This window comes from Dermacentor variabilis, chromosome 7, assembly GCF_050947875.1.
Source record: "Dermacentor variabilis isolate Ectoservices chromosome 7, ASM5094787v1, whole genome shotgun sequence".
In the NCBI taxonomy this organism is placed as follows: domain Eukaryota; kingdom Metazoa; phylum Arthropoda; class Arachnida; order Ixodida; family Ixodidae; genus Dermacentor; species Dermacentor variabilis.
The window spans coordinates 92486555-92514088 of NC_134574.1; the positions used below are offsets into that span (position 1 = coordinate 92486555).

Sequence of the window (27534 nt, forward strand, 5' to 3'; positions counted from 1 at the left end):
CGCAACCTTGAGCGATCGGAAGCGCGTTCTCCACCCTTGGCCGGCGGAGAGGGGTGGCTTCGTTCCGGCCACGAAGCTCTCCACATCTCAGCAAGGTGCCTGGTGGTGGTCTTGTGCTGACGATGCCCTCTCGGTGAGCGCATATCCCCCCCCGTCATCTTTTAAGAGATTCAATACATACAAGCACTTGTCTCGCAAACCAGATTTATTTCAAGAGAATTTTCCTCGTCTCAATAATTTCTCTCGTCGTATTTGAGTGCTGATTTCCGTGTTATAGTTTGTTAACGGAGCTTTCCCTCAAGTCTAAATATTTTAAGGCAGTTTGTCGTGTGCGTACCATGGCCACGCACGCTTATATCGCCTTTCCGTATCTCTACCACGGTTGTGCTTTAAAACCACGGCGCTGCAAGTTTGCTTCAAAGACTTTCCTTTCCTTCCCTCTTCTCCGCCCTTAAACTGGCTCTCTTTACTACTACACGCAGAGACAAAGAAACAGCGCGCACGTTAGATCATATAGAGGAGATGAATATTTACAATTATTATTAGGGTTATAATTATATTCGAGTGCTGATTGCCGTGTTATAGTTTGTTAACGAAGCTTCCCCTCAAGTCTAAATATTGTAAGGCAGTTTGTCGCGTGCGTAGCATGGACACGCATGCTTATATCGCCTTCCGTTTCCCTACCACGGTTGCGCTTTAAAACCACGGCGCTGCAATATTGCTTTCCTCTCGGTCCTTCTTCTCCGCCCTTAAACTGGCTCTATTAGTCCTATTAGGGTTATTATAATTACACGAAGGTATCTCGCCCTCGCCAGCAGCAGTACTTGAGATAGCTATTCCGGCGGCTAGCTTCCCACGCTATGCGTGCCGCCCTCGCACCTGTTTAAGCTTTTTCCTAGACGCTAGAGCTATACAATGTCCGCGCAACCTTGAGCGATAGGAAAGCGCGTTCTCCACCCTTGGCCGGCGGAGAGGGGAGGCTTCGTTCCGGCCGCGAAGCTCTCCACATCTCAGCAAGGTGCCTGGTGGTGGTCTCGTGCTGATGATGCCCTCTCGGTGAGCGCATATCCCCCCCCGTCATCTTTTAAGAGATTCAATACATACAAGCACTTGTCTCGCAAACCAGATTTATTTCAAGAGAATTTTCCTCGTCTCAATAATTTCTCTCGTCGTATTTGAGTGCTGATTTCCGTGTTATAGTTTGTTAACGGAGCTTTCCCTCAAGTCTAAATATTTTAAGGCAGTTTGTCGTGTGCGTACCATGGCCACGCACGCTTATATCGCCTTTCCGTATCTCTACCACGGTTGTGCTTTAAAACCACGGCGCTGCAAGTTTGCTTCAAAGACTTTCCTTTCCTTCCTTCTTCTCCGCCCTTAAACTGGCTCTCTTAACTACTACACGCAGAGACAAAGAAGCTGCGCGCACTTTAGATCCTATAGATGAGATGAATATTTACAATTATTGTTAGGGTTATAATTATATTCGAGTGCTGATTGCCGTGTTATAGTTTGTTAACGAAGCTTCCCCTCAAGTCTAAATATTGTAAGGCAGTTTGTCGTGTGCGTATCATGGACACGCATGCTTATATCGCCTTCCGTTTCCCTACCACGGTTGCGCTTTAAAACCACGGCGCTGCAATATTGCTTTCCTCTCCTTCCTTCTTCTCCGCCCTTAAACTGGCTCTATTAGTCCTACTAGGGTTATTATAATTACACGAAGTTATCTCGCCCTCGCCAGCAGCAGTATTTGAGATAGCTATGCCGGCGGCTAGGTTCCCACGCTATGCCTGCCGCCCTCGCACCTGTTTAAGCTTTTTCGTAGACGCTAGAGCTATAGAATGTCCGCGCAACCTTGAGCGATCGGAAAGCGCGTTCTCCACCCTTGGCCGGCGGAGTGGGGAGGCTTCGTTCCGGCCGCGAAGCTCTCCACATCTCAGCAAGGTGCCTGGTGGTGGTCTCGTGCTGACGCTGCCCTCTCGGTGAGCGCATATTTCCCCACCTCATCTTTTAAGAGATTCAATACATACAAGCATTTGTCTCGCAAACCAGATTTATTTCAAGGGAATTTTCCTCGTCTCAATAATTTCTCTCGTCGTATTTGAGTGCTGATTGCCGTGTTATAGTTTGTTAACGGAGCTTTCCCTCAAGTCGAAATATTTTAAGGCAGCTTTTCGTGTGCGTATCATGGCCACGCACGCTTATATCGCCTTTCCGTTTCTCTACCACGGTTGCGCTTTAAAACCACGGCGCTGCAAGTTTGCTTCAACGACTTTCCTTTCCTTCCCTCTTCTCCGCCCTTAAACTGGCTCTCTTAACTACTACACGCAGAGACAAAGAAACAGCGCGCACTTTAGATCCTATAGATGAGATGAATATTTACAATTATTGTTAGGGTTATAATTATATTCGAGGGCTGATTGCCGTGTTATAGTTTGTTAACGAAGCTTCCCCTCAAGTCTAAATATTGTAAGGCAGTTTGTCGCGTGCGTATCATGGACACGCATGCTTATATCGCCTTCCGTTTCCCTACCACGGTTGCGCTTTAAAACCACGGCGCTGCAATATTGCTTTCCTCTCCGTCCTTCTTCTCCGCCCTTAAACTGGCTCTATTAGTCCTATTAGGGTTATTATAATTACACGAAGGTATCTCGCCCTCGCCAGCAGCAGTACTTGAGATAGCTATTCCGGCGGCTAGCTTCCCACGCTATGCGTGCCGCCCTCGCACCTGTTTAAGCTTTTTCCTAGACGCTAGAGCTATACAATATCCGCGCAACCTTGAGCGATCGGAAAGCGCGTTCTCCACCCTTGGCCGGCGGAGAGGGGAGGCTTCGTTCCGGCCGCGAAGCTCTCCACATCTCAGCAAGGTGCCTGGTGGTGGTCTCGTGCTGACGATGCCCTCTCGGTGAGCGCATATTTCCCCCCTCATCTTTTAAGAGATTCAATACATACGAGCATTTGTCTCGCAAAGCAGATTTATTTCAAGGGAATTTTCCTCGTCTCAATAATTTCTCTCATCGTATTTGAGTGCTGATTGCCGTGTTATAGTTTGTTATCGGAGCTTTCCCTCAAGTCTAAATATTTTCAGGCAGTTTGTCGTGTGCGTATCATGGCCACGCACGCTTATACCGCCTTTCCGTTTCTCTACCACGGTTGTGCTTTAAAACCACGGCGCTGCAAGTTTGCTTCAAAGACTTTCCTTTCCTTCCTTCTTCTCCGCCCTTAAACTGGCTCTCTTAACTACTACACGCAGAGACAAAGAAACAGCGCGCACTTTAGATCCTATAGATGAGATGAATATTTACAATTATTGTTAGGGTTATAATTATATTCGAGTGCTGATTGCCGTGTTATAGTTTGTTAACGAAGCTTCCCCTCAAGTCTAAATATTGTAAGGCAGTTTGTCGTGTGCGTATCATGGACACGCATGCTTATATCGCCTTCCGTTTCCCTACCACGGTTGCGCTTTAAAACCACGGCACTGCAATAATGCTTTCCTCTCCTTCCTTCTTCTCCGCCCTTAAACTGGCTCTATTAGTCCTACTAGGGTTATTATAATTACACGAAGTTATCTCGCCCTCGCCAGCAGCAGTATTTGAGATAGCTATGCCGGCGGCTAGGTTCCCACGCTATGCCTGCCCCCCTCGCACCTGTTTAAGCTTTTTCGTAGACGCTAGAGCTATAGAATGTCCGCGCAACCTTGAGCGATCGGAAGGCGCGTTCTCCACCCTTGGCCGGCGGAGAGGGGAGGCTTCGTTCCGGCCGCGAAGCTCTCCACATCTCAGCAAGGTGCCTGGTGGTGGTCTCGTGCTGACGCTGCCCTCTCGGTGAGCTCATATTTTCCCCCCCTCATCTTTTAAGAGATTCAATACATACGAGCATTTGTCTCGCAAAGCAGATTTATTTCAAGGGAATTTTCCTCGTCTCAATAATTTCTCTCGTCGTATTTGAGTGCTGATTGCCGTGTTATAGTTTGTTAACGGAGCTTTCCCTCAAGTCTCAATATTTTCAGGCAGTTTGTCGTGTGCGTATCATGGCCACGCACGCTTATACCGCCTTTCCGTTTCTCTACCACGGTTGTGCTTTAAAACCACGGCGCTGCAAGTTTGCTTCAAAGACTTTCCTTTCCTTCCTTCTTCTCCGCACTTAAACTGGCTCTCTTAACTACTACACGCAGAGACAAAGAAACAGCGCGCACTTTAGATCCTATAGATGAGATGAATATTTACAATTATTGTTAGGGTTATAATTATATTCGAGTGCTGATGGCCGTGTTATAGTTTGTTAACGAAGCTTCCCCTCAAGTCTAAATATTGTAAGGCAGTTTGTCGTGTGCGTATCATGGACACGCATGCTTATATCGCCTTCCGTTTCCCTACCACGGTTGCGCTTTAAAACCACGGCGCTGCAATATTGCTTTCCTCTCCTTCCTTCTTCTCCGCCCTTAAACTGGCTCTATTAGTCCTACTAGGGTTATTATAATTACACGAAGTTATCTCGCCCTCGCCAGCAGCAGTATTTGAGATAGCTATTCCGGCGGCTAGCTTCCCTCGCTATGCGTGCCGCCCTCGCACCTGTTTAAGGTTTTTCCTAGACGCTAGAGCTATACAATGCCCGCGCAACCTTGAGCGATCGGAAAGCGCGTTCTCCACCCTTAGCCGGCGGAGAGGGGAGGCTTCGTTCCGGCCACGAAGCTCTCCACATCTCAGCAAGTTGCCTGGTGGTGGTATTGTGCTGACGATGCCCTCTCGGTGAGCGCATATTCCCCCCCCTCCTCATCTTTTAAGAGATTCAATACATACAAGCATTTGTCTCGCAAACCAGATTTATTTCAAGAGAATTTTCCTCGTCTCAATAATTTCTCTCGTCGTATTTGAGTGCTGATTGCCGTGTTATAGTTTGTTAACGGAGCTTTCCCTCAAGTCTAAATATTTTAAGGCAGTTTGTCGTGTGCGTATCATGGCCACGCACGCTTATATCGCCTTTACGTTTCTCTACCACGGTTGCGCTTTAAAACCACGGCGCTGCAAGTTTGCTTCAAAGACATTCCTTTCCTTCCCTCTTCTCCGCCCTTAAACTGGCTCTCTTAAATACTACACGCAGAGACAAAGAAACAGCGCGCACCTTAGATCCTATAGATGAGATGAATATTTACAATTATTATTAGGGTTATAATTATATTCGAGTGCTCATTGCCGTGTTATAGTTTGTTAACGAAGCTTCCCCTCAAGTCTAAATATTGTGAGGCAGTTTGTCGCGTGCGTATGATGGACACGCATGCTTATATCGCCTTCCGTTTCCCTACCACGGTTGCGCTTTAAAACCACTGCGCTGCAATATTGCTTTCCTCTCCTTCCTTCTTCTCCGCCCTTAAACAGGCTCTATTTGTCCTATTAGGGTTATTATAATTGCACGAAGGTATCTCGCCCTCGCCAGCAGCAGTACTTGAGATAGCTATTCCGGCGGCTAGCTTCCAAAGCTGTGCGTGCCATCTCAGTAAGGTGCCTGGTGGTGGTCTGGTGCTGACGATGCCCTCTCGGTGAGCGCATATTTCCCCCCTCATCTTTTAAGAGATTCAATACATACAAGCATTTGTCTCGCAAACCAGATTTATTTCAAGGGAATTTTCCACGTGCCTAGTGCTGATTGCCGTGTTATAGTTTGTTAACGAAGCTTCCCCTCAAGTCTAAATATTTTAAGGCAGTTTTCCTAGTCTCTAAAGCCGCTCGAGTTCACGCTGCTGCTCTGGCGGCCATTTTTCCAAGAAATTATGCCTTCCAACAACTCGGAATCCACCAAAAATCGACCGTCGCGGACAACATCAGTCCCTTTCCACATAAGTATGAGGCTCGGAGCAGGAGCTATGGCGCTTGAAAGTAACCGCTGGCTTGACGTACCAACCGACTGAGCTACCTTTCCGGGCAACATTGAAGGATCATGAGTTCAAATCACTTGTTATGTTCCTTTTTTCCCCCATTTTTTTCTTTCTTTTTATTGTCTTTTCCTTCATTTTATCACTGTACGGAAACCCTCCTAAAAAATTATATATCCTCAATTATGTGTGGCCACACATGTGCAGGTCATAAATACCAGGTTCTCTAGCCGAGTGCCATCCATGCGGTATAACCGACCTCAGATTGGTCCACCTTGACTGATCAAATAGGGCACCACTGCAGGTTAAATGAGGCGTACAACTCCTGCGGGACCCGCCGTGGTTGCTCAGTGGTGATGGTGTTAGACTGCTGAGCACGAGGTCGCGGGATCGGACCCCGGCCACGGCGGCCGCATTTCGATGAGGGCGAAATGCGAACACACCCGTGTACTTAGAATTAGGTGCACGTTAAAGAACCCCAGGTGTCGAAATTTTCGGAGTCCTCCACTACGGCGTGCATAATCAGAAAGTGGTTTTGTCACGCAAAACCCCATAATTCAATTTTTAATTGAACTCCTGCGGGGGCGGTAGTGGATCCGTCTCCAGTGCAAGAGGACCGTGATTCAAATCCCGGTGCCGCGCAATTATCCACCGGAAAATACAAAAAAAACCGTGTGTTGAGAAAATTGCAGAAACAGGCCTGGAGTGCGGCCTGATCCTGGTGACCCGAACCGGGAACGCACTCTCTCACCAGAGCAGGATTGGCCACCCTGGTGCAGTACTTGGCCACAACCATCTATATGAATACAACAATCAAACCCCGGCCCTCAGTCCCCAGCAGCCGCGAAGCAACTGACCACGGTGGCGGTCAGATCTGTGACGCTGCAGAGGGTGCTAAGAATACCTGGCTCCGGACAGGCCGCCATTGGAATCTGAACCTGGCAACGTTTAACGTTAGAACGCTATCTAGTGAGGCGAGTCTAGCAGTGTTATTGGAGGAATTAGAGGGTAGTAAATGGCATATAATAGGGCTCAGTGAGGTTAGGAGGACAAAAGAAGCATATACAGTGCTAAAAAGCGGGCGTGTACTGTGTTACCGGGGCTTAGCGGAGAGACGAGAACTAGGAGTCGGATTCCTGATTAATAAGGAAATAGCTGGTAACATACAGGAATTCTATAGCATGAACGAGAGGGTGGCAGGTCTTGTTGTGAAACTTAATAAGATGTACAAATTGAAAGTGGTACAAGTCTATGCCCCTACATGCAGTCATGATGACCAGGAAGTCGAAACCTTTTATGAAGACGTGGAATCGGCGATGGGTAAAGTCAAAACAAAATACACTATACTGATGGGCGACTTCAATGCCAGGGTAGGCAAGAAGCAGGCTGGAGACAAGTCAGTGGGGGAATATGGCATAGGCTCTAGGAATAGCAGAGGAGAATTATTAGTAGAGTTTGCAGAACAGAATAATATGCGGATAATGAACACCTTTTTCCTCAAGCGGGTTAGTCGAAAGTGGACGTGGAGGAGCCCGAATGGTGAGACTAGAAATGAAATAGACTTCATACTCTGCGCGAACCCTGGCATCATACAAGATCTAGACGTGCTCGGCAAGGTACGCTGCGGTGACCATAGGATAGTAAGAACTCGAATTAGCCTAGACTTGAGGAGGGAACGGAAGAAACTGGTACACATGAAGCCAATCAATGAGTTAGGGGTAAGAGGGAAACTAGAGGAATTCCGGATCAAGCTACAGAACAGGTATTCGGCTTTAACTCAGGAAGAGGACCTTAGTGTTGAAGCAATGAACGACAATCTCATGGGCATCATTAAGGAGTGCGCAATAGAAGTCGGTGGTAACGCCGTTAGACAGGAAACCAATAAGCTATCGCGGGAAACGAAAGATCTGATGAAGAAACGCCAATGTATGAAAGCCTCTAACCCAACAGCTAGAATAGAACGGGCAGAATTTTCGAAGTTAATCAACAAGCGTAAGACAGCGGACATCAGGAACTATAATATGGATAGAATTGAACAGGCTCTCAGGAACGGAGGAAGCCTAAAAACAGTGAAGAAGAAACTAGGAATAGGCAAGAATCAGATGTGTGCGTTAAGAGACAAAGCCGGCAATATCGTTACTAATATGGATGAGATAGTTCCAGTGGCTGAGGAGTTCTATAGAGATTTATACAGTACCAGTGGCACCCACGACGATAGTGGAAGAGAAAATAGCCTAGAGGAATTCGAAATCCCACAGGTAACGCCGGGAGAAGTAAAGAAAGCCTTGGGAGCTATGCAAAGGGGGAAGGCAGCTGGGGAGGATCAGGTAACAGCAGATCTGTTGAAGGATGGTGGTCAGATTGTTCTAGAGAAACTGACCCCCCTGTATACGCAATGCCTCATAACCTCGAGCGTACCGGAGTCTTGGAAGAACGCTAACAGAATCCTAATCCATAAGAAAGGGGACGCCAAAGACTTGAAAAACTATAGACCGATCAGCTTACTGTCCGTTGTCTACAAACTATTTACTAAGGTAATCGCAAATAGGATCAGGAACGCCTTAGACTTCTGTCAACCAAAGGACCAGGCAGGATTCCGTAAAGGCTACTCACAATAGACCATGTTCACACTATCAATCAAGTGATAGAGAAGAGTGCAGAATATAACCAACCCTTATATATAGCTTTCATTGATTACGAGAAAGCGTTTGATTCAGTCGAAACCTCAGCAGTCATGGAGGCATTACGGAATCAGGGTGTAGATGAGCCATATGTAAAGATACTGGAAGATATCTATAGCGGCTCCACAGCCACCGTAGTCCTCCACAAATAAAGCAACAAAATCCCTATAAAGAAAGGCGTCAGACAGGGAGATACGATATCTCCAATGCTATTCACAGCATGTTTACAGGAGGTATTCAGAGGCCTGGAGTGGGAAGAATTGGGGATAAAAGTTGATGGAGAATACCTTAGCAACTTGCGATTCGCTGATGATATTGCCTTACTTAGTAACTCAGGAGACCAATTGCAATGCATGCTCACTGACCTGGAGAGGCAAAGCAGAGGGGTGGGTCTGAAAATGAATCTGCAGATAACTAAAGTATTGTTTAACGGTCCCGGAAGAGAACAGCAGTTTACAATAGGTAGCGAAGCACTGGAAGTGGTAAGGGAATACATCTACTTAGGGCAGGTAGTGACCACGGATCCGGATCATGAGACTGAAATAACCAGAAGAATAAGAATGGGCTGGGGTGCGTTTGGCAGGCATTCTCAAATCATGAACAGCAGGTTGCCACTATCCCTCAAAAGGAAAGTGTATAACAGCTGTGTGTTACCAGTACTCACATATGGGGCAGAAACCTGGAGGCTTACGAAAAGGGTTCTGCTGAAATTGAGGACGACGCAACGAGCTATGGAAAGAAGAATGATGGGTGTAACGTTAAGGGATAAGACAAAAGCAGATTGGGTGAGGCAACAAACGCGGGTAAACGACATCTTAGTTGAAATCAAGAAAAAGAAATGGGCATGGGCCGGACATGTAATGAGGAGGGAAGATAACCGATGGTCACTAAGGGTTACGGACTGGATTCCAAGGGAAGGGATGCGTAGCAGGGGGCGGCAGAAAGTTAGGTGGGCGGATGACATTAAGACGTTTGCAGGGAAAACATGGCCACAATTAGTACATGACCGGGGTAGTTGGAGAAGTATGGGAGAGGCCTTTGCCCTGCAGTGGGCGTAACTAGGCTGATGATGAACGTGTCTCAAGGTACCGCACTTGCTGCTCACAACGGATTGAGTCACAAGCACCGATTATGGAGTAAATTAAGGCAACCTGCAGTGCCAAATTATTCACTTTAGCATGAACGCCATTTCTCACAGTAACATGTCATTCTCACCCGGTCGTCGTTATTCTTCACACCACTCGACCTGATGCTGGCTGCCCATGCTTGTCACAGTTTTGTGCACTGCTTAGCTATATTGCTTTAGGTCCCAAAGCAATAAAGCTTTCGTTTGGTTTCAGAAAAGTTCATTGTGAATGTAAATTGAAATAAATAGTAATTAAAAAAAGTAGGCAAATCATTTTTGTGCCTTTAAGAAATCGTGATCTTTCACTTGCTGTCAATTCATCGTCAGCTTTCCCATTTTTAAGCACTGTCACTGCCTTGTCATATCATAGTAACCAGGATGTCATCTTCGAGCCGTGGTCATAACGCGTTCACCATAATGTAATCGTCGTGATGTCATTCTCGTTATGGCGTCGTCATTGCAGTGATGTTATGCCGAAGTTTTCTTGTATCGTGGATATTTTGTCGTAATGATTCCCATGTCGCCATCCCATTGTCTTCATGCCCTTGCCGCAATGACAGCTCCATCATTCCAATCATCAGGCCATCGTCTTCATACCTTCCGCATCATTGCAGCAATGTCACGTTATTGTTACTCCGTCATTAAAACACCAAGTCGCCATACTATCTTCATAAGCCCAGCGTCATCACCAAGCGTAGTTACTCCGTGAAACGGCATCATTGCACGCACGATATGACATCGTCATCATCTCCTGGTTGCCATGCAGGCGCTCTCCACCACTGTTTTCGTACCACCATCACTGCGCCAGCGTCGTCATCACGTGGTTGACATGCCTTTGTCACACTATCGCCTTCACTCTAGGGCCGTCGTCGCATGCTCATCATACCGTCGTCATTCCTACAGAGTCATCACCCTATGGTCCTTACGCCATTGTCGTCGCACTACCTTCGTTATGCATCATCGTAAATGTAGCGTTGTCATTCCATGGTTGTCATGCAGTCTACGTTAACCCACCATCGCGATACCACCGTCACCACACCAGCGTCGGGTTCCATGATGTACGCGACTCATCGTCCTCATACCGTCGTCGCGTCTTGAGTGGTGTTCTATTGGCTATCATGCTGTCAACGTCGTCACACTATCGTCGCCATACTGATTCACCTTTCCAAGTAACCTGGTAATCGAAATGAAGATCATAGCTGCTGACATCGCAGTATCCTGCCTGGTAAACAACATGCATGCATTGACAGAAAAACGAAGAAACCAAGCCTTCGAAGACGCGTACACACGATGAGAGAAAGAGACAACCACACACGCTGGAACTGGCAACAGCTTGGTTTGAAAAGAAAAGAAAATGAACATGCGCATTCGCCATATAAATCCAAGGCAGTTGGTAAAAAAATCCTGAAAACTTCAAAAAAAACATAGGTGAATAACGTTCTAACCGCGTCATTTTTCCAAAAAAGCCAGTTCTTTGCAAGACAGCGATACGCAGGGTGTGCTAGCGCCCTGAGTGTGACCGTGTTTTCGATTTGGTAAGCTTCAATTACTCCCCTCTCGCGTTTCATGGCTCCCCTACCAATAATGTGCGCGTTTTCATGAACAGGATGGCAAGAAGAACTTCGGCAGCGAGTGGGCAAATATGCCCTTCCGCCTGACGTCACAGACGTTTTATGTTCTTTGAAGCTAACATTGACACAGCGTCGTGTCTGTCCAATGTACACTACCACACGACAACGGTAGGCTATAAATGACAGTGGTGGAACACTCTGAATTTCGAAAAAATTCCCAATAGTGCAGAAGCTCTTATGCTTCTGGTTTTCAATCCTGGCACACTCTTGAAAGCCTACATGGCGCCGAGAACACAACTTGTACACCGTGTCTAGTGGCAACTTTTTCACGTAGCGTGAAAGCTTGTGGATATGAGGAGTAACTTCCACTCGCTTACGATCTTCATTTCCACGTGCAATTATCGTGTCATCTGTTTCTTTTTTGAACCTGCTCAATTTCGTTTCTGCTAACAGCTTTAATATATTATCAGGGAAACCAGCCGCCTTTAGACGCTGGATATCCTGATCAAAACTTTGCTGCATTGAATGGTGACAGCTTTTCCTCAGTTCATTATTAAAACGCAGTACTACCATGCCTCGCTTCTCTAGTTCTTCATATGATGACTCAAAAGGAAGGAGCGCCTTTTAGTGCGGGAGGTATGCATCCAACAAACGTGTCCAGTGTTAGGAAAGGTCAGTTTCAAGTCTAAAAAACCTTTTTGCATTATGTGAAATCAGTTCGTTGACGAAATTTAGAGCTTTGCTGCATGCCTTGAATGAGTTAGAAATTTCACATTATGCCATATCTAGGTTCGCGCAGTTCTTAAGGTTTGGGAAGATAAAAAATATTATCGACATACTCAGGAACTTTACCACCCTATTGTCAAGCAACCAGCAACCTAAAGCATTCTCAAATTTAGATCCGAAATATTTTACAGAATACAGTTGCCACGTTAGACCAAAGACAATTTCCATTATCTTGCACATACAAAGTTTCAGTAAATTCAATGAGCATCGACGACAAGTACATAGTAAAAGGAGCAGGAACAAGCAAAAAAAGACGCCAGAAGCGTTCTGGAACGGGACTTCCCCATTTTGTTCAATAAGCTCACGAATCGTTATGAACACTTCGGCATGTGGCGCGGAATAGAAAAGTTCTTCAATACCTACGGAGGATGCTGTGTTTGCAACAGGCTGTTCACGAAAAATGTCCAGGACACAGTCCGAAGACGTGACGGCAAAACGGTCTGATCTAACTAGCGTATTGAGCCAGCGTTGAAGGTACAGTCCTACCTGTTGGTGCCAAGTCCCTTTCTCCGGCACAATGGCTGTAAGAGGGCAACCAACTTTGTGGGTTTCCGTTGCAAAGAAGACTGTCAGCCTGTCTGTTTCTGTGTTGCGCATTTCCTTTCCAAACTTTTCTAGGCTGATCTCCTTGAGAAGCTTTATAGCCTCCGTCTTGACTTTTGGGGGTTTTTTGTTTAATCTTCTGAAATTCCAATCAGCCGCTTGCATTGCTTTTTCCCGAGAACAATCCGCATGGTAGCACCATAAAACCGCCTTCTTTATCTGCTTGTAGAAGGCTGAGGTTATGGTCACGGATATAGCGAATGACTGGGCGTAGTAGTTCACCGCGTTTCCGTGGTCTTTCCCCTGCTATCAAAAGGGAATCCACTTCCTCGCATATACAGCGTTTCCTTTCCACCAACAGCGCCTTGTTCGCTATATGATGGACCATCGCCAAAAGACCTGACGGAGGCGCAGAGCGCGCCAGGCTGAATTTTCGTCCCTTAGCAAGTAGCTGGTGAATATCAGATGGTACGGACGGAACCTGCAAGTATCGCACTGGTCTACGAACTCACCTGGAAGACTGCTTGCGTGGCAGATGCGATCGCAGGGTATTCCGATAGACCTCCTTGGCTGGGCTGCCAGGCGCCGGTGTTGCAGTAATGTGTCCAGCGAGTCCTCTTGTCCATTTAAACAAAGTAACTTTATCCAGTCTTGCAGAAGATAAAGCTCTCTTAAGACTTCACACCTCAAAATTCTACATGTATGTCACTAATGCTTAAGCGAAGGCTCAAGAAAGTCAGACATGCTAATAACCCCTGGAGGAGGTGAATCAGTCCTGATACACCGTCTTAAAAAGTGTGCATTGCAGTACGTGAGGGCAATTGCTGCAACGCATGCTGTCAGTAGCTTTTTTTCGAACCCACACGTAAGAAGATGCCCATTCTAGAAGAAACATAACGTTGACGAGTCTTGTTCAAGCTATGTACCCACAGGCCCAGCATCATACTCTTCTACGTATGCAATGTTTTTCTGCGAAACAAGAAGAAGGGCGTATAAACTATAAATGCAACAAGAATTGTTATTTCATGAAAGGACGCCGAAAGCAAAGCACCTCCTTTTTATATTCACCTACCTAAATAAACGCTTTCTTTGTTTGTCCTTCGATTTTTCCGCTACTGCTGGTTGCTGTACTCCCGAATAGCTCTTGACGAATGCGTTAGTCGTACTTAAATAATCAGTTCGCACCAGCCGTCGTTGCCATACCATTCTTATACCTGCCGGTTCTCGGAAGCGGAAGGAAACACCGGCTACCCTTCTGATCAGTGCTACTTGGGATGACAGGTGAGGCACGTAAACGCGGACGCGAACTTCAGCATTTACATGTCGCAGTCAAGCAGCAGTCGTCGTTAGTTTGTAACATTTATTCCCTTTCAGTATATGGTCACCATTCATATGTTTACTTTTCACAGTTATTCCTCCGCCGTCTTTCCTTTGTGGCTGCCACTAAGTGCTATATTGTGATCATCGCGCCATAATATTCCCGTTGTCGTCACATCGTCAACGTAATTCTATCGGCACCAGTCTGTCATCGTCACTCTATAAGCTTCATGCCATTTTTTTCATTTTTTTTCGTCACCAGAGATTTGCCGTCCTGCTGTCCTGGTGGCTCCAGCGTTGTCATATTGATTCTGCTTTATTCAACTCATTTTAGACTTGCCTTTGCTTCTTTTTTTTATTCGTCGTCGTTGCTTCACCATTGTCAAATCACCATAATGATCCCTCCTTAAACATTCAGCTCCGTTATCTCACTGTTGCACTTCGGGTATCCTCATTTTACATAAGTCATTTCCTTGGTGACACAACCAGCGTTATGCCATCGTCTGCACGCCATGAGCATAAATCTAGCCTCTGTGCCACGTTTTCATGGCATCATATTTGTCAGGCGAAGTACAATACACCGACGCCATTCTACTGTCGCTAAGCCAACATCATCAGATTGACGTCGTCATGCTACTTTCATCAATGCGTGTTCTTCATATCATAGTTCTGTGTACATTTTGTTATAATTATCCACATTATCGTCATGCCATCGTCGTCATAGCAGTCATTCAATTTAAATTGTCATTCTAGTGTAGTCACGGCATTGTTTTGGTCGTTACCTTCGTCTTACTTTCGACGTCTCGATTATTATCGATAATATCTCGATTATTCCAGCATGAGCTTAATGTTGTCATCACGCTGTCGTAGTGACCCCGCCATCACTGTACCATGGCCGTCACTCCAGCATCGTTTTTGCATGGTGGCCATGATGTCGTGACCACATCGCCATCATCAATCCGTCACCTTTATCCTATTGTCACCAACACTGCATTGTCGTCACGCTGTCGGGTTTTAGATGGCCATTTTTTGCGAAGTGGTTACAATGTTGTCGTCTGCAGTTCATCGACGTCATGTGTGGTGCGTGCATGATCAAGCGAATGCTTATGTTGAGGGCATTGATTCACAGTTAAAATGCGTACAACAGGATTTGGCGGTCTCTACCTGTCACTGCGGAATCTTAGAATGGAGCACAGGAAGCGGACAAAAGGATGAAAGAGAAAGGAGATATATTATTATCGGTGGTAGCGGACACTCGAGCAGAAGATGGAGGCAAACCTTCAGAAAGAGCTCAACAGAATTAAGACAGCGCTTGTTCTGCACGACCACAATCGATAACACGATGAGAAAAGTTGAATTCTCAGTCTATAATGATGGCATGAGAGAAGCGGGGAAGAAAAATGATGTCATTGCGGTATCAACTAACATTTATAGTGACAACGATGGCGCATACTCCTAGAGGTTCAATTGGGTGAGCCCTTGCTGTACGTAGTGAAATAGTAGAAAAGGCACTGCGACTTTTTGAAGAGTACAGCGAAGCTGCTCGACGATCACTGAAGCGGTGGCGCTCGTGTCGACAAGTGCGTGAACGCCGACACCTTCGGATAAACTTCAGTGATGTTCGCAGAAAAAAAACGTGGCTTTAAGCAGTTATATATGGTCGCGGTACTTGCCTCTGGAACTTCGCCTTTTAGTTTTCCTCCTGCATGGCTAAAGGGCGACAGAAAATGGGGACAGCGATTTTTGTGGCGACTTCAACTGATGAGCGTTCAAGCTTCGGCGTATAGGAAAGGACAAATCGAAGTGCGTAACTGCTGGAGCATAGTGGGAGTGAGAGTCAGGAGCCTTAAGGTCGGGCAGAGTCGGGGGGCTACAATGACATCGGCGGCGAAATCCTGCCACGTGGCTTGCAAACTCACACGGGACGTCTATGCGCAATTCGTTTCGTACACTACATGGATCTCTGAAGCGTGCTGGTTTAATGAAGCCCTCGGATAGTTGAGCACCGGGGCGAGAGCTAACACTGCTCAGGTAATGCAGGTGTAAGGGTTCAACTGCCTCATCGTCATCCTCTTCGAAAGAGTGCATACTGATCACGATCCCCCAGTGCAGTTCTTCTAAACGCGCCACCTACCCAGTACAATTATGGTACACCCTGCAATACTGTCGGGTTGCTGTCCTTGTGAGGTGGTTTAAATTTGTCTGAGCACCGGAGAAACTTAAGGAAACATTTCCCTCAGTGTAGACCGGCACATTCTAAGGGCGCATACTGAGTTAACAAAGTTTGCGTCTAAGATTTTCAGTGATGAGCGCCACACCTACTGGCTCATACCGTGTGACCCAGGTTGGCGTCAAGGAAGCTCATTGAAGACTAGCGGAGAATGGCGCATACGCAGCGCTCCGAAGTGGCGTCAAAATTTAAAGGGCACTTACTTATCCCCACGTAGATGGATGCGAAACCGTTGCGACCACTGAGCGATGTCTATGTTGTTTTATTCGTTAACTACAAAACCGCAACGTTTAGACGCCTATATGGCGACATTTCTTTACGTACTTGGATTAGAAGCCATGGCACATATGCACAGATATTCACAAAACACCATTCTTTGGACAAGTTTGGGATCACGCCAACTTGGGTATTAATTACCTTCTCTTTAGCTAACACGAAAGGTCGTGCATTCGTAGCCTTTTGGACCATGGCACGGTCACGGCAAAGCCGGAGTTTTAACTTGGCCTCAAATAAGACCAACGAGCGTGGGTCCAATTGCCACCGATGGTAGTGGGTTTGTTGCCTTTTCGGGCCCTGGCGTGGTGACACCAACGCCGTAGTTTCTGCTTCATGGGATATATACTGCTTTCGCATTAAACAGTTTTACTTCTAGGACATTATGTTGTGCTTTCCAAACACCTGAATAAAGCTTTCAGTATGACCTTGCAGTCACATTAGAAAAACAGTAGCCAACACATGCTTGGATACCTTTTCTGCATTGAAAGGAAGCTTTGTTGCATGTAGCATCCAAAAAGGCGCGTTGGATCCGCTCCAATGTTGTTGTTGTTCAAGAATGCAGCTCTCCACTAATATTCGATTGAACTTTCAATATTACTTCAATTCGCCGAGTAAAATTTCCAGACATTAGTAAATGTCCACGAAGGATAAGGTCAGCATTTATTAAAACAATGCTAACATATTATTATAAATGTTTTCGTGTCGTCAGACACCCGATGCGATTGCTTAGCACCTCCTGTGTTGCTCCGCTATGCGCGAGGTCGGGGGACCAAATCGCGGTGGCAGCGGCTGCATTTCGATGAGGGCGAAGCCCATAATTCCCCGTGTCAAATGCATTCGGGGCATGGGACATGTCCCCTGGTGGTGAAAATTCTTCCCTAGTCTCTGCGCATGGCGTTCCTCAATAAAATCATGGTTTTGGAACCCCAGAGTTAAGTTGAATTTAGTGTCATGAGATCAACTAAATAGGCAACTGTTTTTATTTGACTGAGCTGAGCGTTTAATAATGTTAACAATATGTGTTTGCAGAATTACCAGGATATACAGGATACCTTCCACCAGATCCAATAGGTAAAGTAATAATTCATATATTTATCTAAAGCTATTTAAGGAACTATTTGGCCGTTTGCGTATTCTGTTCCACGCGGATGCGATGTCCGAGGAAATTCTGTTCTGCAAACCTGTTTCGTTCCTAAACAATACTTTCATCATCCAACAAAGGCTAACAGATGATTGTGGTCGTACAGTAAAGAGGTCTTGAAATGAGGAAAATATAAGTATCTCATTGCCGTTTCTTTTTATCACAACAGTATACATTGTAAAATGCATCGAGCTAATACTTGAAGAAGTACTGACGCGTCATCAACCAATAAACCTTATAACAAAAGTGTTCAGGCAAATAATCCTAATTCAACAGTTGAAATCTGATTTCTGGTCAGTTTACAACCACTTTCAATCATGCAAGAGTTCACGCTGCTAATTACTGCAACTTGACAAATGCCGGCCAATAGCTGCTAGAAAATCGAAACAAGCGGCGGAGCGCGCAAATATCATGCCCATGGCGGAGGAACACGACTGACATGAATACGCCTCACCATTGGGCAACTTGTGGAGTATTAGGTAATTTTTTATTTCGCAGTGCGACCTATTAATAAGTAGTTGGAGGTATTTCAGAGTGTATGCCTCTGGCGATAAGAACAGCGTTCCACAAATACCTAGATCTTCCGTGTATTTCATCACGGAAGATCTAGGTATTTGCCCATCATACTGCCCATTAAACTTTTCCCTGGAAAGTAAAACCTTAAGCTGGACCACACTAATGGGTTTCGCAACCCCATATTTCGCTTCTCATTTTCCCACAGCAATTCTGTCTCCAGCGTTTCAATACTGTGAGCGAACTTCGCTTTTTAGATCAAAGCAGAAAAACATGCGGTGAACTAAGACTACCAAAAAGTACTTAAAATGCACCTGAAAGTGAAAAAAGTTTTTTTTTCGGTTCAATAAATCATGAATCACATCTTTCAAAACTTCTCTAAAACATCTAACCTCCGTTTCTACGATGCCGCTGTTACTCAGGTTTACAAGGTTGCATATGATGCGTTATTGGCACGTAAACATGGACCAAAACATTGCTTTTCCAAAATTCAGCGTGATATTTGGGGTCTAGTGCGTAACACTTCAGGCACAAATGAAATCGCTCCCAGTAGTCAGATTTGTGGACACTTATACGAAAGTACTTCATAGCTTCAGTATGAAACATTATTCCCTCTATTCCTCCTTAAGGTTCTTACATTTTTGTAATGTTAAAGAGCGAATTAGGAAACAAAATAAGGATAAATATTTGCTAAATTGCTTTTTCACAGTGTAGTTTATGTTTCTTATTTGTCAGCACCTATTCTATGCCCGGTTTTCTAGCGAACAGTTTCAAAACGTCTTAAAAATTACCTGCGGCAGATAGCACGATTATATAAAATCCATTAGATATGCTTCTTGAAGAGAAGGGCATTACTTGCAGAAAAAATTCAAATCCACAATCAACTATGTAGCAGAAACTTCCTCATTACTTTTTTAACTAGTTTCTTTATGGCACATATTGCAGCTTGCACATTCTAGCCTGGGAGATCGCAAGATGGATCCCATTAGAACGAATTCTCAGAATGACTCCAGTTTCGAGATAATTATAGCCGAACTTTGCGGAGAAGCGCGTCAGCGTTCCGGTTACATTTGTTCTTCATTTAACTGAAGAAATTTCGCTCAGGAAGTTATTTCAAGTAAAGTGCATTTTTACCACAAGTTTGATTGCTCATAACTCGTAAATTGTGTCATCCACACAATATTTTTTGCAAGTGGATATGCCTTGCAGTTTTACGCGCTGGAAGTTCTGAATCAAACATGTGCCTCAAGGGAATTAGTTTAAAACCTCATTAGTATATTTGGGGTAATTGTTCAATTACGCATTTCAATGTTTTGGGCATGTAAGGTTCGCCTTTCTGAGTTGACCAGCTCACGGACTAGAATTGTGCTATCGACCACAGGCGGTTTTTATGCGTTCGCTCAAACACCCCCCCATATGTAAAGAATGGTACCTGAAATGTCCGAACCGCAGCTAAAGTAGAACTTCCGAGAGTACACACGCTCAATCCTCCTCTGTTGTAACACTTTAAATATGCATGTAATCCTTCAGTCTTGAGGACGTAGAACGGCCGGCCAAATGACGTTGTCAGTGCTGAGTCAGTAGCTTCATGTTTGACACCTATAGAGTCGCAATTTCTATCGTCCATGGAGCAGGCCACCGACGCAGTAGTGCTTCGTGGGCACACATAATGCGATGCCGTTGTTGTGCGCATATACTCCGCGGTTCTGTTTCAATGATTGTTTTATTTATATTGTTGCTAGTATATTGACACGCGGACTTCTTTTTCTTTTCGGGTGAGCGCTTCTTACCGTCTAAGAAAAGGTATCGCTCAGCGCAGGACGCGCCCGCATGAATTGGAAGTTTCTCGAATGTTATCGGTGGTTCTGTTGTCGCCGAATTTTGTGTGATATGATTGCATGTGCTACGCTAATTGTGCAGAACTTTCCTGAAGATACGCGGGTACCACCGATTACGCTAGAACTTTCGATGAGTCATGTATAAAAGCCGACACGCTTGACCGACAGATAAGATTTTTCAACGATCGCCGATTGTGTTCGCCGCTATCGCCATTCCTTGAGTGTATCCTGTTTTTGAGGGAACAGCTTCGCCCAAGAAACGCTAATTTTGTCACTCCCAGTTTTAATGCTTTCTTTGCCGTCACAACTAAATCAGAATATTTTACGTATGTACGAGTTATTCTGCTTCCGTGTATGACGGCAGTGTAGTACCTGATGCTATGGTTTTTTCAGTGCTGCAAAATTTTTTCTTATATTGTTGTGAGTCGAGTTACTTTTATTTGCAATTTTGTATACGCTGAATTTAAATACTCCTAAGTACATTTCCTGGTATTTTATCGCTCATCGCTTTCCTAATTTGGTGGCATTGTATTGGGGCAATCTTTTCCTTGAACAGCTTTTCATCTTCCATCTCCTTGCCTCAATATGCTTGAAAAGACCTTCGGTATACAAATAAAAAAATATATATTTTTTAGCAGGCCGGTTAACTGCGAGAACATTTTTATTCTTATTGTAAAGAATGGACGTGCACATAGCATCATGTTTTACACTTCAAACCGCCAGTTGAAAAGGCGGTGCGGCGACTTCATGCAACCAGCCAAAATAATTTTAAAATTATGTCATACATTTTAATAACAGTTCAGACAAGCTTTTTTATAAAGTTTTAGATTTGGTTAATACCCAGGTACTGATTGCTCAGGCTAAATAATAAGAAGTTATCGACCTGAGTTGTATCGCTACTCAGTGCAACTCGGGTAATAGCGTAGCGCGTAGCATAATTAGTAGCCACTGCTATGCATTTGTTTCCCAGGACGCGTGTTGCAAATGCGCCATGCAGATCTAGTCTAATGTGAAAGAATGGTCCTTTGGGTGTTTCAATTGGTCGAAAATAACGAGCACGTAGTAGCGGGGTTGGGTTGCAACGTTGTCATGATACAAAAGTGGGCATGTGACGCTGGGCGGAGCGTGTATGACCTGGCAAAAAAAAAGCAGCGCTGGACACGCACGCAGGTGCGAGACACATCAAGGTGTCTGGGAGAGGGCGCATCATGAAGTTGGGCGAGGAGGCTGAGTCGTAAGTTTGCCGGCAAGACAATAAAGGGGTCACATGCATCTAGTTGACGATTGTGAAGGTATAGGCTATGGTACCTTCCTGTGCGGAAAATTTCTGAATGGATGCGTCATTAGGCCAGGATTCAAAGCGATTGATGATTTCGTGCAACGAAGGCTCATGGACTTGTTATTCTCCGTTGTCAATGAGGTCTGACCCGGAAGAAGTTGAGTTTTTGGTGTCCACACCAGAGTTTCCAGGGTTGTGGACCATATACCTGCACAGACAATCTGCATCCAGGTGGCCCATATTGTAGACAACCAAATATTAAAATTTGTGTATGCGCGTCAACGTCAACGTGGCCATGAGACGGCCATGGTCACGTTGACGTTTGGCTAGTATAGCACCGAGTTCATGGCCTCTTGCATCGGTACAGAGCTCGGTAGGCACAGCCGGGCAAGAGTGGGCAAGTATCGAATGATTCGTGAGCAAGCTGATGAGGGGCGAGACCGCAGAAGCCTCTTACAGGCCCCATGAACAAGAAGAGTTGACAATTGGGCTAGTTGGTCGTCCATATTTGAAGAGGTAGCTTAGCGCAAATAAAACCACGGACACAAGGAAGACAGACAAGGAGAAGCGCTTGTCCTTGTCTGTCTTCCTTGTGTCCGTGGTTTTATTTGCGCTAAGCTACCTCTTCCCATGAACAAGGCACGTGCTGCCTGAAAAGATTGTTGAGTGGCTTCGCTATATCCGCAAAATTCCTTCACCAATGGCGGAAGTATGAACACAGCCCTGAAAAGCTGTCTTATTTTGCAGACCGCGAAACATGGAAGTTCTTGACTGCGGAGATTTTTCCAAGGTCTCATTGCGCAGAATTCGCGTCTACGAGATGGCCAAGCGCTTTGATTTGGCGGCAGCCAAAGCGATATTTCGATGATTTCCGCTGCAGTACGGGCCTGTGAAAATTCCATTTTGTGAAGGCGGATGACCAGCGAAGGTGTTTAGCATATAGGCGTGTTGCTCCTCGGGAGTACCAAATATATGCAGCCTACACATTACGACGAAAGAAAAGTGACATTCAAAAATGGAGAATGACAACTTGTTTTTTTTTTTGTTATTAGCTACTTTCGCGTGGACCGCGGGACCGCCGCCCCGAGGAGCTGGAGGCCACAATTAACGAGAGATGTTCCGACGGTAGTGCCACTAGAGGAGGAGGAGCAACATTTATTAAAAGAAAGAAAGGGCAAGCAGGTGTCTTTCTCCTTGTGCGGGAGGCGCCCTGAGTCCAGGGCTCCTGCGGCTCTTGCTGTCTGTCGGGCCCACCGCACCAGTTGCTGCTGGTTACGAGGGTCCGAACTAGTCAGCACGGCGTTCCACTGGTCGGGTGTGGGGTTGAGTATTTGCGGGGCCGCCTTCACGTTGGGGCACGCCCATGTGGTGTGATATAGGGAGGCGTAATCACTAGAAAGGGGACATTTGTATGAATTGAGTGCAGGGTGTATTGCGTGTAGTCTGCTTCAATGTGGGCATGTGTTGGTCTGTAGGGGCGGTATAACGTAAAAGTATTCCAATATGTTTTGATTCCAATCTCCTGACGTCAAGTTTGCGCAACCGCGGACGCAAGCATCGGGCGGTCACCCGCAGGCTCCTCTCAACAAACCAATCAAATTCTCCCCTTCTTCAGAGGAGACCACTTTTGTTCGCTTGAAAAACGAATAACATTGCCAGCGCTGAGCGGTTGTCTTATCTAATTGGTTCACAAGAGGCGAGGAACATGCTCAAGTGGAGAGGGATTCCATGCGGCCGAGCCACTGCACTGAATATCGATAACTGGATAAAGAGGGTGGTGCCGGCGTCTGCGATTGGTCCACTTTCTCTTACTTAGCTTGCGGTGGCTCGTTGACAATTGCGGCCGCATGCAACGGAAGTTTAAAAATGACGCTAAAACGGATACTCAGGTCGCAAAGGTGCTGAAAATTCCCGAAAACGTTATACGGCCACGCAGAAAGCTTTATTACACGCAAACCCGTGCTCTCCGGCAGGGGCCAGTAGGCAGTGCCGAAGCGATCGGTGGCAGTCATCTTTTATTCCTTTCGAAACGGGGCAGCCTGCGGCTATTCAGAAGAAAATTCAGTTTTGTTTGGCATATTAATGCATATTTAACGCGTACACGTCACTTTGACGCGGTGAGTTTTCGCGGTATTAGGACGTCGCGTGAGAGGCAGGTGAAGTGGGTGCAGCCCAAAAACTTTTGACCAATACCCGAGGGCTAATGGCAAAATGGCGTCGAATCAGAAATAAATATTTTTCTTTTGTTCGGTCAAATCGTCCATAATCACGGTGTAACATCATATCAGATGGGGAGCTATCGCTGTTTTCGTGACGTGGCGTGAAAGACAGGTGAAGTGGGGGTGGTCCAAAAAAGTTTCTGACCAATCGCGGTGGGCTGGTAGCAGAATTGGAATAGAAAAATTTGGAACAGTTTTACATTATAGCGCCCTAGTTGTCGCCATGTTACGGCGTCTTCACGTGAGAGGATGTAGTGTGGAGGTAGGTATTGTCGTCTGTTCAATCTGTGGTGTTGTATTATGGCGTTGTATTTAAAGGTACGGGCTCCATGGATGCTGCCGTATCCCTCTCTTGTACGCCCGGGAGGTATGAGCTCGGGCAATAGCGTGCGCACGCTGATTTCCAAGGAGGTACTCGTGTCCTAGAGTCCACACTATTTCAAAATCCGGGAATTGGGAGGCTTGTCTGAGGAGTCGGTGGGCGATTGAAGATATTCTGGCTCTCGCGTATATACGGCAAGCGGCCTGGGAGTCAGTAATAATTGTGACGTAGTCGTTGGTCAGACTAGAGGTGAAGGCCAAGGCGATGGCTGTCTCCTCCGCTACGAGGCCGCTGGCAGTGCGGACCGTCGTCGAGACCACCTCTTGTAGGTTATAGTCGACAACGCTGGTCGTCATGGCTGCTTTTTGGGAGTACTGCGCGGCATCTGTGTATAGTGTGGCGGAGGGTCTGCCATATTTTGTCTGTAGAGTTCTCGCACGAGCTTGGCGACGATCGGCATGATGTTCCGGGTGCATGCTTCTGGGAGTGGGGGCTACCTTGATGTGCTCCCGGAATTTGGGGGCCAGATGAATTGCTTGTTCGTGGACTTTGCCGTGTGTGAGGTAGCCTAGGCGTGCTATGACTGTTCTTCCTGTTGGCTTGAGGGCTAGTAGTTCTCGTTGGCTTGTGAGGTGGGCGTCTGTTAGTTCTCTTATAGTATTATGGACTCCTAGGGCTTCAAGCGTAAGTGTCGCCGTTCCTGGTGGTAGGCCGAGCGTTTGCTTGTAGGCTTTCCAAAGAAGTACGTCTAATTAATCTATCTTTTGGGAGTGAGGGGCAAGTACGGGGCAGCGTAGGCAATGCGGCTGATTATCAGGGCCTGGACGAGCCACCAGAGGAGAGCGAACGAAATTAGATGCGCAAGCGCTTAGAACGGCGACCAAGATAGGGCGGTGCAAATGCAGACAGGGTCAAAGCCGGTCGCATAGCGGCAAATTTTTGAGCAACCTTTACTATCTACCTGGGAGTTTACTAATTTTGGGAATTGCACCTATTGATAACTAATGTAATCAAAATGCATATTTGAAGGACGCCAACGATAAACTCTGGAAGAAAACGACGACGAGCGCGTGAAAAGTGGCACGAGCGCGTTCCCGCGTGATATGAGTATTTGCTGACGCAGAAGAAAAACGCTCGGAACGCTGGCGCCTTTACTGTCCAGCTCTCTTTTTTCCCGCAAGACTTGTGCGCTCCCCTTTGCAAAAATCAAGGGCCCTATAACGTAAAACTATTCCAATATGTTTTTATTCCAATGTTTTGACACGAAATTGGCGCAACCACCGGACACAAGCATCGCGCGATGATCCGCACGGTTGTCTGAACAGATCTATCAAGCACTCTCCTTGTTCATAGCAGGTCACTTTCATTGCTTGAAGAACGAATAACAATGCCTACACTGAGCGGCTTGTCTTATCTAATTGGCTGACAAGAGGCGAGGTGCACCCTCAAGTGGAGATGGATTCGATGGGGCATAGCGAGTGCACTGAAAATCGATAACCGGATTACGAGGGTGGTGCCGGCGTCTGCGATTGGTTTTAGCTTGGTCACTTTGCTTGCGGTGGCTGGTCGAAAATCACGGCGGCATGTAACGGAAGCCTAAGAATGACACTAAAACGGATCTTCAGCAAAGAAGCGTTGGCAGAACGATGTCGTAAACATACCCATAGTGCTGGGAAACGTTACATGGCTATGCAGAAAGCCTCATTGTACACAAATAAACACATGCTTTCCGGCAGGTGCGAGTATCCAGTGCCTGAGTGATCGGCGGCAGCCATCTTTCATTTCGTTCGGAACGAGGCAGCCTGCGGCTACTAAAAGAATGCATTTTTTTGACACAATAATGCGCCTTTAGCTCGTAAACATCTCTTTAACGCGGTCAGTTTTTGCGGTATTGTGACGTCGCGTGACAGACAGGCGAAGGGGGCCCAGGCCGAAAACGTTTGATCAATGGCAGAGTATTATGGCGAAAAAGGCGTCGAGTAAGGAACAATAATTTTTCTCCCGTTCACTGTAATCATGCATAATCAGTGGCATACATCCTATCACATGGGGCGTATCGCGATTTTCTACACTTCCCGTGAAAGACAGGCGAAAGGAAGGTGTTGGCCCGAAATTTTTTTGACCAATCATGGATGACTGATCGCAGAATAGGAATAGAAAAGTTTGAAATAGCTTTACATTATAGCGCCCCAGGATTCCTTTCCTTCTGGTGTTACCTGCTATTCCTAGCATTAAATTAGGCACCGGGAGTCAGGTGGGTGCTTGAAAACAGCGTAATTTCAAACAGCGATGTCAAAGCCTGATCACTTAGCGCCAAATGGGTTTATTCAAACGCCGCTCTTAGCACGTGCTACGTAACAAGTGAAGCACGTTGTACCGATGCTGCGTTTAAACCCAGTTCCCTCCGTGAAGCAGTCCGGTTCTCTACCCCCTTGTTTATAGACTACTCAGTAATTCAAGTAGGCTGGAACGATATTGGGCAGGTTAATGAGTGCATGCGGACCTACCCTAAGACTGGTAAAATTCTTAAATAATGCTAAATACCTATATAACGCTATTCGTATTACCAAGATATCCGTAAGAAAGCCCTTGAAGCTCCTTAGCAGGGCTCTGGTGTGGCTTTTTTCTTTCTTGGTCGACGCCCTCAATGCAAGAATTACGGCTGTAGTATGCGTCAACCTGCATTTTCTGGAGCACTTAGAATACCTACGCATAAATATAATATCATATATCTCTTACTTAGGTGGCGAACGAATACGGTGCATTGTGCAAAACTCATTCCGATTTTATAAATAATGGAAGTCCAGGGAGTTATGGCAGTCACCTACCATAAATGCGCATGCTCTGCAGGCTAACTGATGTGAAGGCAAAGTTAAAGTATATTTATCTCCACAAACATTGCACCATGTCTGTTCTGCTACAGCACACATTGCGATGAGAGCAAAATATCCGCCCTAAAAGTTATTATAGGCCATGTTAGAGGAACAAAGTGGCGAGGATGAAGTCCACTTATCGCTTTTGTTTGGATAACACCTTTTTTTAGTAAATGGTATCCTGTTTAATATTTCGCGGCCTAATCTTGGGTGATATCGCTTAGCACCATGAGTTGTTTGTATGCCTCAGCTGAGGACTGTTTTTTTAGTTTCTTTCCGTAGTCCTTATCTATATGTCATAGGATCAACACCATAAAGCGCACCTCATCACAGTGGAAGAACATTTACGAAAACAAATACATCATAATTGTCGTCCTCACACCTGAATAGTAACCCCGTCTAAGTTTTCTGCCTCCTTCGAAGGTTCCCTAAGAAGCAATGAAGTACAATTCCAATGAAAAAGTAACAGTTAAACTTACCCATTAATTCGTCCTTGACATTTTTTCCAGCTTCTTCTCCCTGCGCTAATTATACGCTAACAATGTCGTGCAAAGAGGCTAACGGTGGTTATCACTACCACAGGCCACATAGGATGTGCTTAAAAAGTGACCAATCTCACTGTGGCAATCATCCAAATGTTTTTCCAAGTTGCCAGGAATGCTCTAGGAGGTGCAATGGTGAGTAGCCAACTGGTTATTTTCAGTAATAGTATCCTACGGACAATTTTTCTCCAATGACCTAAACGTCTGCTGAATATAATTCCGCAAGTATTGCTGCTGAAACCCCGTTTTCCTTTACAGTACTGTATGTTTTACACCAACATTTTTCATAATTTATTGTCATATTTGTATGTGGCTAGGGCCAATATGGCTTCAGTACACTTAAAGAAGAAACAATAAAACAAACTAATAAATAGAAAAAGTAGCGCTTCCTCTCTAGATTGATGTCCC

General features: G+C 45.8%; 1 long non-coding RNA gene across 1 annotated transcript in view; it reads left to right on the forward strand.

Moving 5' to 3' along the window:
- Nucleotides 1–27255, forward strand: part of LOC142586941 (uncharacterized) — a 43458-nt gene extending 16203 nt beyond the window's left edge. Inside the window, exons 2-3 of the long non-coding RNA XR_012829306.1 lie at nt 17429–17470; nt 27094–27255. This is a non-coding gene — a long non-coding RNA (uncharacterized LOC142586941). The remainder of the gene's footprint in view (nt 1–17428; nt 17471–27093) is intronic.
- The last annotated feature ends 279 nt before the right edge of the window (nt 27256–27534 follow it).